We start from the raw sequence: 15,242 nt of genomic DNA, 5'->3' as shown, positions 1-15,242 counted from the left end.
TGAATCGTCTTAAAATTTCTTTTCAAGGGAAAGAACATATGAGAGGGAGGGTAAACAAAATATTTTGTTTATAATTTGCTGTAAAGATGATTTATTACAGTTTAATATTAAACAGCTCTGTAGGCCTAAAATTTATCTCACTTGGTTCTAACTGGTGTTTCTCTCTGACACATGGTGTGAATCAACTGTCCTTCCAACTTGAAAGAGCAGAGTTCGCTGACGCAACTCCTTTGTTCTGTGGAATTGTTTCCATTGTGCCTTCAAAAGGGAGGGACATTAAAAGCTTTGGCTCATGGAAGACTTTTTCCAAGTTGGACTCAGTTGGGGGGCTGAATATTGGAAGTGAGGTTGGTGATTTCTTCTATTTCCTAGAATTTTTTAAAAGGCTGAATGTTAACTTTTTCAAGTCTCTATTATTTGACTTTGATTAAACATCCCTTCTTCCCCCTTAAAAATGGAAACCAGAAAATCTTAGGTTTTATATGTTCATGCTTTCCAGGATTTTCCTTTCTTAGATCCTAGAGTTGCTTGGATTTCTGCCTTCCCCCATAGTGAATTTTCTTTCGTAAAAAAATCTTTGTACCTCCTTAACAAAAGGAAACATGGAAAATTAAAATCATTGTCCTGAAAAATCTTAGAAGTCTGGGAAAATGAACTATAATTGTAACAGCTAGTAAATAGTAGATTCAGAATATCAACAGAATGTATATAGCAATATATAAAAACAAAGGAAAAAAAAAAAGGAAAGATTTTATTTGATTTTTATTTTATTTTGTAGCATACTATAACTCTCAAAATTGAATAAACTTTACTGTTAGGATGTTTTAACAGAAATCAACTAACAAGATTAAAGAAGTTAGGCCTTACATTCCTAGTTTGGCCATGCTTGATTTAAAAATTGTTAATATTTATAGACTGCTATCTCTGTGCCAGGCACCGCTATGAATGCTTTACTCATCCCACTTAATTTTCTCACAGTAACTACGTGAAGTGGTTGCTGTTATTATTTGCATTTTGCTAATGTGGAAACTGAAGTATAGAGAGGTTTAGTAACTGCCCAAGGTCACTCAACTAATAAGCAGCAGAACCAAAGCTTGAATCTAGGCTGTCTGGTCTTGAACCTGTGCTCTTGACCACTGTGCTTTGTTGCCTATTTTATTACACCTAAGAAGAATGGTGTCTTCTGGAACATGTCCAGAGGGTAAAGACTTGAATTGAAAAGTTTTATGTGGAATAGTTGTATAATTTGTGATTGTTTACTCTGGAAAAGGGACTGTTCTTTGTGGTCCTTTAAGGTAAAAAATAAGATAAATAGTGAAAATTACAAGAAGGCAAGTTTTGATTTTGTATAAGAACTTTGCAATAGTTACTGAAATGGGATTGGGTGCCTTGTGATGATCTTTTTTTTAGAGATGTTTCAGCAGAAACTCAACTATTATTTGATGGAGAAATAGCTGGAAAAATTTGTGATGTCTGTAGAATTGAACTGAACCATCTCTGAGGTTTCTTTGTTTCTGTGTTGAAGAAAAGTCATTAAATGGGACTAGTCTATACTGTGCTCATATAATTGTTTCTATGAGAAAATGAGACATTATTGATTTCTAATTGAAACATGGTACCCATGGTGTGTATTGTGTGTGTGTGGGTCCAGGTTAATTTTTTGTCTAAAATATGAAGTTTTCTTTGTGAATAGTTTTATAGTTGATATGGAATTCTTTGCACATCATTTTAGTGGAATAGGAAGAAAAAGAAAGTGGTTTTGCTTCGCAGTTCACAAATCTTGTTACTTAGAGATGGTTAAGAGATTCCACCATAGTAATTTGGAATGGTTACTCTTTTTCCTCTCTACTTTGAGGACTAATGAAGGAACGTTAACTAAATCTATTTTGAGATCACGATCAATAAAAAGAGATGGTTAGACTGATGAAAAGACACAGAGTATTTAAAGTTCTGACAACATCCTTTTAAAATTTGCTTTTGATTCTGGGGATTGAACCCAGGGGCACTTAACTACTGAGCCACATCCCCAGCCCTTTTTTGTATTTTATTTAGAGACAGGGCCTCACTAAGTTGCTGAAGCTGTCTTTGAACTCGAAATCCTCCCACCTCAGCCTCTCCAGCTGCTGGGATTACATGGGTGAGTCACTGGGTGGTTCTTTAGTTTATAGGTGATACATTATAAGAAGAAACTCTCCAATAGATGAATGGATAATGTGGTATATATACACAATGGAATTTTATGTAGCCATAAAGAAAAACAAAATTATGTCATTTGCAAGGAAATGGATGGAACTAGAGACAATCATGTTTAATGAAATGTCAATCTCAGAAGATTAAAGGTTGTGTTTTTTTTCATATGCAGAAGCCAAAGAGGAGAAAGGAAAACAAGGGGTAGGGGTGGGTCTCTTAAAAATCAAAGGAGATTAGTAGAGGAAAGGGACCAAGGGATGAAAGTCCAGGAGGGAGGGGGGAAATGCTGGGGAGTGATATTGGCCAAATTATATTGTTATGCTGTGTGCTTGTACAAATATGTAACAACAAATCCCATCGTTATGTACAACTGTAAGGCAGTAATAAAAAAATGAAGGAAAAAACCAAGAGATTCTCTCCTTGTTTTTTGCATGTATTTTGTTTGGATATTTACTAAAAATTAGACCTCAAGTTAACCTTGAAGTGTTTGGTTTTTATTTCAATTAACCTTTTTTTAATTTAATTTTTTTGTTTTTTGGTTGTAGGTGGATATAATATCTTTATTTTTATGTGGTGCTGAGGATCGAACCCAGGGTCTCATGCATGCTAGGAGAGCGCACTACCACTGAGCCACAACCCCAACCAATTAACCTTTTATTGAGCATCTGTTGTGAACTGGATTCTGTTCTAGACTCATTTATATTTTGTTTTTCAATTATAAAACATGTTTATTTAAACAAAATACAAAAGAATATAAATGAAGAAAGAAAAAAGTAACAAACACATCCTCCAGACACTGTCCTTTGTATTATTTTGTTGTCTTTCTTTCTGTTCTTTTTTCCTTAGATATTTAGATTAACTATTTTACCTTCATATTGAATGTGTATATGGTTTTGTATCCTGTTTTTTCATCTTGCCTTCTCTCTTGTTATCTTCTTCTTCTTTTCCATCTTCCTCTTCTTCCCTCTCATCCTTTTTCTTTCATTTTGTTATTCTTGTTTTAATTGTGGCAACCTTAGGTAAATTTCTGTGGATTGGCAGTAATCAGGAAGATGGTTTAATGTGCACAATGATGATAATAACTAGTTTAGTTTAGTAGAACAAGTGATTAAATGTATATAAAATGTTGGCACAGATTTAAAAAAAATGATTTTACTCTTATAATTTGAACTAGATTTTTTCTTTATTGATCTGGGTGACATAGGTATGGTAAGATTGCCTAGATTAAATTTCCGAGTTTAAATGATGAAGTTTTGGATGAATTGGTAACTGTCCCACTCCTGTTCTTGAGCTATCATTACAAACTCAGACGCATAAACTCAGAACTTTTCTTAGAACCATGATCAGGTATAAATTGACCTTGCTTTCCCACATGATGTGTGGTAGAATTTCCCTATACACTCCTTTGATTATCATTTAATAGAATGTTAAATTCAGTTCAAAATAAAGTGGTTAAAATAAAGTCATGAAAAATCGCTAAATAACAGAATGTTCAGGATTGTCCTTTGTTTACCTCCTGATGGGTGTACAAGACAGTGTCTAGGATTGACCGGACTGAAGTTGATCATTATGATACAATGTTCTTGGCTACTTTTATGTTCTACCAAATACAAATCTTTAACAGACTCCACCCTTACCCTCACCCTTAAAACAAAACAAAACAAAACAAAACAAAACTTTGCCAACAGTTTTTTCTCTCCTTTGAGAGTTAACTTGGTAATTTGGGGCATATAACCTTACTGTTTGGGAGCTATCTGTTTCCATTGTTACAGTCTGATTGTCCATGGTTTAATCATCAGTAGTTACAAAGGAAAGGAAGAAATGACTCCAGGCTGCATGGTACCATACAAAATTTCCACCTGGAAGCAATTTTTTCTAAAAGCAAGCCCTTGGGGACTGCTGTCACCCTCCCTCTTCTATTGGCAAGAAGGGCCAGAAACACCAATTCCCTCTAGAGCCGGTTCTTGTAGTTTATTCTTCCTTTTCCTATCTTCCAAGAAAGGTTAGGGAAATAATAAATTATTCCCAGATACTATTTTTCTCCTACAGTAAATTTCTGTGGACCTTTTAAGTTCTTCCTTTTCTTCCTCTGACTCCTCATTTTTCTACTTAGCCTGTTAGCCGAAGTACAAATTATTTACATTGTTAGAACTTGAGTTTACTTTTTGGTGAGAATGTTTGTTATTAACTCTAGCGCTTGCCTTTAGGAAAGTTGAAATGTTGAAGCATGTATGGGCACTGCTTTAGGCCCTTTTGTCACTTTTTAATGCCTACTCTGTGGGATACAGGCATTGTTCCAGGTAAACTCTCAAGGAACTCTTGGTCCTGTGTTGTAGGTAGACATGTGAATAAATCATAACTGTATACAGTGTTCAGTGTAGTAACCTTTCAAAGAGATGAACAAATAAACATTTCAAAGCAAAAGGATGTCAACTCTGCCTTCCACCAGTGAATGTCCTTGATGGTGTCCATTCCTTCCTGAACCCATTATTCTAAAGCCATGTCAGGATAATGGTAGGCATTTGTTCAAGTACTTAGTAGCAAAGCAGAGTGATAGTATTTTTAGTAAAATTTGCTTCAGACTACACATGGTTTCATTGGGTCAAGGCCAATTCAGATTTGTACATTGTCAAAGTGAGGGCCAAAGATGATAGTATGGCTGTTAAGGGTATCTCTACCTATAGCCCAACCTGTACTGCTCCTGATCAAGGAAGGATGGGGTTGGGTGCTTTGCCACATTTTGTTTTTTTAAAAATAGATTTTTAAATATATGACTTAAAAAATGATATGCAGCAACAGTTTTTTTATTGGCTGCTTTTGGGAAAAGATGCCTAATATGGAGAAATGTAGCCTTCAGTTTGAATCTTCAAAGAATGGACTCAAAATCTTGTTTAGTGTGTTTGCCTCCAGAGAGTAAAAGCTTAAAGTTCTGATTTTTAAGGTTTTATTTGGGCTTTTATCACAGTTTCTTGGGTTTGACCTTGTTGGTGAGGAGTCTGTACCAGGCTATAGTAGTTGTGTTAAAGAGGGAGGTTTCACAGAAACATTGTTTTGAGTGAAATCTTCAAGGATGAGTGGGGATTTTGCAGCTAAAGTGATAATATAGAGATTCCAGGCAGAAGGAATCTCTGCTACACTCTAGAGTGAACAAGGGAATAGTCACAGAAAAAGCTGGGCATGGTGGGGTTTTGTATACTGTGCTTGAGACTTTGGACTTGATCCTGAGGCAGGACAGAATGGGCGGTGGCAATGTTTTTCACGATCCAGGTCTCATTTAGAAAACATAGGTATCAAAGAAGTGTCGAAGGTGAGTGGGAAACAAGAGGAGAGTGAAAGCAGTTGCTTGGAAGAGAGAGAGGACAAGAACTGAAGCAGTTCCAGGGAAGGAAAGAGAGGGAGAAAGCAGAGAAGCGACATTATGGAACGGAATTAGTAGGTTTTAGTGATTGATTAGCTGATGGTAGGTGTGAGGTTGAGTGAAGAATCATGATTAACCTACATATTTCTTGTTTGAGCACCTGAGTGACTGGGGATATCTTTAATTGAAATGCTGAATAGAGGAGGGAAGTGTACCTTTGGGAAGAAAGTTAATGAATTAAAAATTTTTTTTTGTTTTGGTGGTACTGGGAATTGAACCCAGGAGCACTCTACCCCTGAGCTGCATTCCCAGTCCTTCCCTTTTTAACAAACTTTCAAATTTTGAGACAGGGTCTTGTGATGTTGCCCAGGCTGGCCTTGAAATCACTCTCCTTCTGCCTCAGCCTCCTGAGTTGCTGGATCCTGGTTGGGTACCCCCACCTCTGGCTAATGAATTCACTTTTTGATGTGTACAGTTTGAGATGTCTTTGAGGATGAGTAGTGGTTTGGTATTCATGTTTCTAGGACTTGACACTGATGTGCCCTGATGCATTTGATTTGGGAACTACAGATGTCTAACAGTGGAGAACTGAGATGTTGATGAGACCTGTGAGGGAGAATATATATAGTGAGAGCAAATGCAAGCCAAGCGGTGTTGAAAGGAAGAAGGAAGAAGAAGAATCATCGCAGGAGACTGGGAATGGGGAGAACCAAGGAGAAGTGTAATGAAAGCTTTGGGAGGAGAGATTGTAAGAAGAGGGGATAGATAGCCCTGACTCCCGAAGGAGAGGAGTCGAGTAAATGATGAACTGAAAAGTGAGTGTTTGGTTTCACAATTAGTATGCGTTTATTGTGTGGAAAGAATAGGTTCACTGAGGTGACGTGGATAAGAAACTGGTGACATTGTGTTGAAGAGCAGGTCTAATTTGAGAAAATGGAGGGAGTGAGTGCAGAGTGATTATTTAAAATCGTAATTATTAAAGGAGGGGAGGAAGGAAGGAGGCCAGAAGAAAATTTATCAGAGTATGTATTTAATTTAGTACCTCTTTTTTTCCTTTGAAATAATAGGCTGTGTCATTTTGTCAGGAGAAGTCAGTAGAGATAAAACATTTGGAAGTACAGAATAATCTCCCCTTCCCCCCAAAAAACAGTATCATTCTTGAGGTGCAGAAGACATGAGATTTTTTAGAGCATAGTATTAATCTTACATTGAGGGGGAGTATGTATTCTACTGAGATAAGAAGGAATAAATATTTGTAAGGGTAGCTGGAAACAGAATTGTGTATTGGGAAGCAGGAAATTAATTACGCATATTTGTTTACACATTAATTTTTAAACCTTTGCAATTTGTATTGTGCTATTTGTGTTTCTTCTGATTCTTGTTTTTATGCTCTGTTTTCTTGTATGGTTTGTGACTGTTGATATGTAAATCCCAGCTTAAAGATATATTATTTGTGAAAAATATTTCATATATGGGTTAAGGTATATTCCTCCAGAAAAAATTTGTCTTCATTCAGTCAGCTATTTGGGGGCACTGGGACGGGGACTGCTTTTAAAATAAATTCTTAATTTGAGGTTTTTCTGACTACACAGATAGTAGTATGAATATGGGTCTCCCTTCTTTTTTTAAGATTTTTTTTTTTAGTTGTAGGTGGACACAATATTTTTATTTATTTTTATGTGGTGCTCAGGATTGAACTCAGTGCTTCACATGTGCCAGGTGAGTGCTCTGCCACTGAGCCACAACCCCAGCCCCTGGGCCTCCTTTATTGGTTTTAAAGGATCACAGAAGTTTTTCTTCCTCCTTTACCCAGAGCCAATACCAGAGAGGCAAGTTTCCTTGTAGGCTCTGTTTATGGGGAGCTGTTTTTGCTTTGTCTTTCACTAAGGATGTGGTTCTTTGATATCTTGGCTTTCTTTATTTGGAAGTCTTTGTAGGACTTATAAGGAGTCTTATAAGGAGTCTTTGACTCCTTACCTTTTGTGAGCCATAGACTTTGCCTCTTCTTCTCTGGCTATAGAAGCATGAGTTTATAAGTATTAGCAGAATCTTGATTCCGGTTCCTGCTTTAGCCTCTGGAGGTTTTCCTTGCTTTCTTTTCTGCTTATTCATAGATCTAGAAACTTATTTTTGCATTTTAGGTATTTGATAATAGAGAGGGTTTTCATTGTATATCCTGTCTTCCATATTGTTTGGGGCACTTCATCCTATTTTGCTTACTTTTTTCACTATCACTTTTTAGGATGGAAAGAAACTACTCTGATACTTTTCATTCATCCTCCTTTAGAGTCTTCATGGCTTACAGCCTTAAAGAGTTTTAAATTGTGGTCTCTTTTGGCAATGAGATGTTAGTAAACAACCACTTAAAGATGAAATTGGGCCAGGAGTTTTATGTGTTTTTGTAGGTCTTCTTTTTTTTTTAAAGAAAATTAGGAAATAGTGTGTGTGCTCATGATATATGTGTGTGTATATGATGTATACTATATAATACAATATATTTATATTTATGCATATACACACATATAGTAAACAACACACATATCTACAAATGATGTCACTCATATTGATCAGAGTTTTCATTCAGTGATTTTGGGAAACTTGACTGTTCTGTTTTGTTAAGCCCACAATAAACTTACATACATAAGCAGATCAGTTCCCACCACTAGTGCATTGTTCAATGCATTGTTCAATGCATTGTTCCCACCACTAGTGTTCTAATGGATTAGTTTTCCTTTATTAATAGCTTTATGATCTGTCATTGGAGCCATAATAATTTTAAATGTGGACAGTGTAAGTGTTCCGGCCATGCAGTCTCTTAATATTTACATATCTCTTCAGAGTAATTAATTAAATACTTATTATTTTTTGTAAAGAATCTTAAGGAATTTTACCAACATACCTGAGAATGAGGCTCAGATGGTAGATGTGAGATATAATGGTAGTTTCAGTTAGCTCCAACATTGCATGTTTAAGAGTTAAATGAGGCACATCGAATTCTATGCAGTGAAGCTGGACCTCATATGCAAATTCCATTGCTGCTCTGCTTCTAGCAGTTTCCCAGATTAGGTTCAGTGGGTATCACAAGGCTATAGAAATGCTTATTTATTGCTTATAATTGGCAGCAACCTTCCCGACTTAACTTGTGGCTTCTGATAATCATGATCACTACAGAAAGATGTGATGGAATAAATCTTTTTGCACTTTACACAAATCTGTGCAGAGGACAAAATGAAGCCACTAACATATGCTGTCGTGCCTTCGTATCTGTGGTCCTGATTGTGATGAATTGTTCTCTATGACATTATTATGGCAGTAGTTATGGCAGTCTCGGTGTCCTTAATTTGGAGTTTCCTTGATTTCATTCATTTATTTTCTGTTTTATTTCTGTTGTTGATTTGACTGATGTTTTGTGACAGACTCTCCAATTTTCTTGTGGTATTTAACCAAAACCAGGTTTTTAGCAGATCCTTTGGCTAAGTGCCAGTTGAAACTGCTCCACCCTACTTTTATAACTCTGAAAACAACCATCCTTGGGGTTCTCTTTCTGCCTTGAGGGAGATCTCTATCACTGTTGTTTTGGTTGCATGGGCTGTCTGGTGAAGGTGGTTGGATACCTTTGGTATCTGGAGCGGTGGAGAAAGGATTTGAATGTGTTTGATCACCTGGGGCAATACAAAAATCTTTGAGTCCAGTGTTCGACTAAGAATTCATTAAGTGGCATATGCTTCTCCTATTATTGATGATGATGTAGAGTGGTATACTTCATCTTTATGCATCCAAAGCATCCAGTTTATAATAGTAAGGTCTGAATTAAATCAATAAACAGTGTAAAGTAAGGAGAAGAGACTTTAAACTCTTTTTGACCTCCTGGAGTTTCTCTTTCAACATCATGCTCAAATCTGTTTTTCACTTTATTTTTAACTTTTGGAATAAACAGAAATACTAATGATGCTTTTATGGAGCTTAATGAGAAGAAAATGTTTGAGGACTAATACCATGACAGTAGTTAAAAAACATATATATGGAAAAGAAAAGACCAGAATAAACTCTGGAATTTTTTCTTGGATAAATCAAAACCAAAAATACAAAATGTTCAGTTCTTGGTGTCTTGAAGTTCTCTCTGGTTCTGAAAATATCTCAACAGATATGCTTTGTGTTGTCTGATACTCTGTTTCATCCTCCTTTGAAATAACCAGAAAACTCCATCAGTTAGTTTCCTATCCTTCTCTTCATCCATCTTCAGCATAACTGGAGAACTCCCTCTGCCCTAGGCTGTGTGCTTGCAGCTGTAGATAAAAGGAGTAAGAAAGCCTCTGCCCAAGAGATTAACAGTCTAGTATGGGGAGATTGACAAATCAACAGGTGATCAAAATACAGTTTAATAAATTCTGTGAGAATGGTAGTTACAAGGAAGAGCACATACCAGAGTATTTGAGATTAAGGGAGGGTTTCCCAGAAGAAGTAAAGTGAAAGTCGAGATTCGAAGGGTGAACAGGATTACTCTGAACTAAACTCAAAGAGGGATGAATGGTCTTGATTTGAGATCAGAGATTCTTTCGCAGTGTGTAGACGCTGACTTGCTGTTGTTCTTGACTCTGACTTTTTGGTTGTTCTTTGATAATAGGTAATAGGTAACTATTACCTTTAATGACCAAACAGTGCCCTGTCACTTAGGATACTTTTCTAGTAGCAGAATGTAGAGGGAAAGTAGCTTTAAAAATAGGAAATTGATTGTCACATAATATGAAATCTGAAGAGAGGTCTGATGTCACTGTCAAGGACCCAAGTGGTTTCTATCTATTCCCTTTGCTGTCATCAGATCATTGGGGTATCTCCTCTCATCTCAGGGTGGTTGCTGCATTCCCAACTATTGTACTTTCACAGGACAGTGTCCAAAGTAGGAAAAGGAGTTTCTTTTCCTGCGTCCTTCATGAAACCTTTTCTTGACCTAACAGATTTCCCCTTATATTAACTGATCATTAATAAGGGGAATGGAATCACCATGATTAATTTACACAGTAATTAGCATTTACTTCTTGTGCTGGGATGGGAAGGCAGAGTACCAGAATAAATTGGGACTCTTCCAACAGGAGAAAGGCAATAGCTATTGTATTATAGGTACAGTTAATAGGCAGCAGTTGACTCATCTTGAAGTAGACGTTTGTCTCTGTCTCTTTTAAACCACTTAGCTTTGTGTTGGGCTTCATATTGCATTAGCCTTTTCTAATTGTGTTTTCTTTGGACGTCAAGGCCAGCTGTATTAGTAACAAGCAATGTAATTTTGATTAAGGCATTTAACTTTTCTTGGCCTCAGTTTCCTTGAGTGTACAATGAAAACTTTGTATTCCAACTGTAAGACTGCTTTGAACTCTGAACATGTTGGGGGCTCTTGTGACTTGCTTTCTTGCTCTAACAGGAGACAGAATGATAGAGTAGACTTCTCTTCTTCCTCTCTTAGGGCCACGTGCATGCTAGCCAGGTGCTTTACCAGTGAGCTCTACCCATAGCCCCTGGATTGATGTACTAGAGGGGAAGCTTTCTACTTGTGTGAATTGACAAGTTAATTTCTCTTCTTGAGTTTCAGGTTACTCATTTGTAAAATGGGAATAATGTCTGATTTATAAGATGCATTGAATTTAAATGAAGTAGCATAATGCTTATAACATTATTCCCTATCTTTGACAAGCAGATTCGAGCTGATATAAGCTGTAGGCAAGTTATATGATTCTGTAATGGTTCAGTATAGAACAAAAATAATATTGGGACTGGGGTTGTAGCTCAGTGGTAGAGCACTTGGCTAGCATGTGTGAGGCACTAGGTTCAGTTCTCAGCACTGCATATAAATAAATAAATAAAAATGAAGGTCTATGGACAACTAAAAAAAATTAAAAAAGAATAAATATTTGTTGAATCAGATTCTTAAAATGCTATCTAAAAGTTAAAATATGTTTTAATATGTACATGAAATCTAGGTGGGAGAGGGATATAGCCCATTATGATTTTTAGAAGTATGCATCAGATATGGACGCTAGGATAAATATTTTGCTTTTTTCCCCCTAAACCTATTGGGGGGGGGGGTTTGGAAATTGGACCCCACAGGTCACAAAATTTAGGCTATAAAAAGTTATTGTTAGTTTCCAAGTATTTCTTCTTGTTTACCTTTTTAATAAGTACTCGAACTTTCTTGGAGCTGTCACAAATAATTAAACCAGGGTTGTAGTTTATTCCATAGTCTTACTTGTAGCATACCTGGACATGTCAGAAGCATATGACTTCATTTTAAAGATCCTGTATTTTTAATAGAAATGAAAACTTAAACATTAGAGTCATTTGTATATAATTTAATAATTAGCTATAAGTCTTCAACATATTTTATAGAATATAGTTTTTGGATTTTTAAGCAGTCCCTTTTACTTGGCTACATCAAATTTAAAATTTCAGGAATGTTTGAGATAGGCCACCACTAGATGGCAGTCTTTCTCTACTTTGTTATTTGTTTAGAAGGGGAAAAAAGTGGTACCCTTTGTTCAAGTATAAAGTTGACTACCAATATTAGGTTAATTTTAGTTGCTCTCTGATCGTTCCCCAGTTTGAATTGTTTACTTATTTTTGCTTTTTATATCTGATAAATATGTTGATTGACAATGAGTTATGCTGATTATATGCCTGAAATACTGATACAATGTGAACTATTAGGTTGTGGTCAGCCCACAATTGCCTCTCCTATGGTAGATATTTTAAGATAAAACCTTTTAATCCTTGCTTTTTAACCTGTTTGATAACCAGATGGAAAGTATGGATCCTTCTCCCTTAAACAACATATATGTGCACCTGCCTATCTACACAAAAGTTGTTGAATCTGGGAATCTTAGATTTCCTAAGCAGACCTATGAACTCAGGTCTACTAAATATAGCCCACATTCCCTGTTTTACATATGTGTGTTTTAGATTTTGTGGGAACTTAAAAATGTTTTTAAAATTTATTTTTATTATTAGTACCTTGTAGTTTTATATAATAGTGGTCTTCCTTTTGACCTATTAATAAATGCATATCACATAGTTTTCTCCATTTCAATTCCCAATACTGTCCCCTTCCTTTCCTTTCTCCCTCTCTCAACTTTTTCTATTCTTAAAATACCATGTAAACTTTTCATGTTATTTGGCATTATAATTAGAATCATAAAGATCCTGAATAGGAGAAACAAGTAGAGGTTACTCGTAAGGAGACAAAAAATTCAATAACTTGTTTGAACTACCACCTGTTTACACTACTCTGAAAAATGTATAATCTTTGCATTATTGATGAATTCGAAGGTGGAGGTGAATTGTAGAAATTTAAACCTAATTTAGTATTTCAGAGAATTTGTAATTGATTGCTTCCTATTCTGTTGATGAGAAAGCTGAGGGTCAGAGAGCTTAACTGAACTGGCCAGACTCGTAGCTAATTACAGTGCTGAGGCTAAGGCCACACTTGGTCAGCTAAAACTCACATTTCCTTTCTTTGATTTTTGATTTTTGTTTTGTTTTAAATAGGAAGTTCAGGGAGTTTAGGGAAGCATGATTAATATAAGTTCTGAATTTCTTAACTTTGGGATTTTCTTTTCTTCAGGGTAGTCCTCTGTGATGTTAATGTAGATCTTTGGAGGAGAAAAAGAGAAAACTTCTACTTAGTAGAAGGAACTAGCTACCTAACTCAGACATCTTGTTGAGTTAGAATGTACTGAATTCAAAACCTAGAGATTGTTTAATATTGAATAATGTTAGCTTATGTCATTTAGACTGAGGAGTTTTCCTTGATTCTCCAAATGACAAGAAACATGGGTATCTTTACATAGAGCATTTTCTTTTCCTTTTCCTTTGAAAGGGGAAAATTTAAACTTAATTGAGATTTGTTGAAATGTCAGCAGTCGATTCTGTTTTGTATATTCTAAATGGCTCCTTCAGGCAAGAATAACCACATGGGGAATTGTTTATAATTTACTGGACTCTGTCCCTTTATTCTGGAAGAAGGGGAATGAATCCAGACTGATCTGCCTTTTCTGAGTAAGTGTTCAGAATGAATCCTTACTGGAAGCCAAGCACGTATATGTTGTGTCTGTGGTTACTGTTGAGTTTTGGACAGTGGAACTGATGTGCTGAGGAGCATGTGCTTTCTGATCCATGGGATCTGGGGTAGTGATTGACACTCACCAGTGATTATAGAATCCCAAAATGAGAATACATATGTGTTGAAGACACTTCAGAGATCAAAGAGGTCTTAGAGACAGTGTATAGTTCTTTCCTTTGTGGGGGTGAGTTGGAGGGAGAGAGAGACAATAAATGATGGATTGTGGTGAGGAGATTATTAAGAGGTAAAGGGGATGAACATTACTGCTAACATAACAGCAGCACAGTGCTGGGGGAGGGTCTGTATTGAGGCAGGGGATGAGGGAGAGGATGGAAAATGGGGGCTATTAGACTACTGGATTGGTCCAGTGGCAATGTTATAGATGGGGACTTGTGTTTTGAAAGAAATGGTCGGATTTGATCAATTTTAAGATATGTTTTAGAGCTTGAATGGTCAGGCTTATTAGTGAATTGGCTGGGGGGTGAGGATGGGAAGAGAGCTGAGAACTGATTACTAAATATTTGACTTGGACAACTAGATAGTGCTATTAGCTGTGATGGGGTGGTTGGGTAGTTTGAGAAATTTGGGGAGGAATGGATTTGGATATTTGAGTCTCATACCTAGGGAAGTGCTCTGAACTGTAGGCATAGATCAGAAGTCAGCCCTATACAGATGGTGTTTTAAAGCTATGAGATTGCCTGATGAGAGTGCATAGATAGAGAAGAGAAGTGATTTTAGGAATATTTAGAAACATAATAGAGGCGGAGGAGCCCAGAGGGTGTCAGTGAAAGGTGGAAAACCATGTTACTGTGGTATCATCAAAATCTACAGAAGGGACTGTTTAAAGAAAAGAATATCAAACCCTAGCAAATGCTTCTATTAGGTGGAGTAAGAGGAATAACTCTAGTAAGGTAAAGTGAGGGAGTGAGGAAAGGAAAAGGACTTTTATCTGGAAGGGCAGCAGAGAAGGGAGGTGGTAACTGGAGGGGGATAGTTACGGGCAGGGTTTTAAAAGTCATATTATATATACATGGGAATGATCTAGTAGAGGGGGAGAAAGATAGGATGCAGGACGGATAAAGGGAAATAACTGCAGAAGTGATGTCCTGGAGACAATGAGAAAGGGTGACTGCAGACAAGAGCTGGGAACACTGCTTCCATTGTGGTGGCAGGGTGGACACAGTAGGTGGTATAGACTTTTAAGTAGGATGGTTGAGTTATTTCATTGTGTCTGTTTTTTCTGTGAAGTATGAAATCAGGTCATTATAGGGGAGTGAGGGGGCAAACATTTGAGGAAAGGAGAAAGTAAGGTTCCCTCACTTAGATACTTTGGAGAATACAAAGTGAATTGGCCGTAATACTTGCAGTTGGAGTATCCCTAATGTGAAAATCCATTAAATGCTCCCAAATCCATAACTTTTAAAAAAAAAAAAATTAGTTTTACAGACACATTTTGATTCATTGTACACAAATGGGGTACAATTTTCATTTCTGTGGTTGTACACAATGTATATTCACGCCATTCATGTAATCATACATGTATATAGGGTAATACTGTCTGTTTCATTCTACCGTTTTTCCATCCCC

At 36.5% G+C, this 15,242-nt stretch overlaps 1 protein-coding gene across 5 annotated transcripts in view; it reads left to right on the top strand.

Annotated features, from left to right (window-relative positions):
• EXOC6B (exocyst complex component 6B) overlaps positions 1–15,242 on the top strand; it is a 603,818-nt gene that overhangs the window by 67,183 nt on the left and 521,393 nt on the right. The gene's annotated exons all lie outside the window — the stretch shown is intronic.

The sequence above is a fragment of the Sciurus vulgaris genome (genome assembly GCF_902686455.1).
Source record: "Sciurus vulgaris genome assembly, chromosome: 14".
Lineage (NCBI taxonomy): Eukaryota > Metazoa > Chordata > Mammalia > Rodentia > Sciuridae > Sciurus > Sciurus vulgaris.
This window is presented reverse-complemented; position numbering and strand designations above follow the sequence as displayed.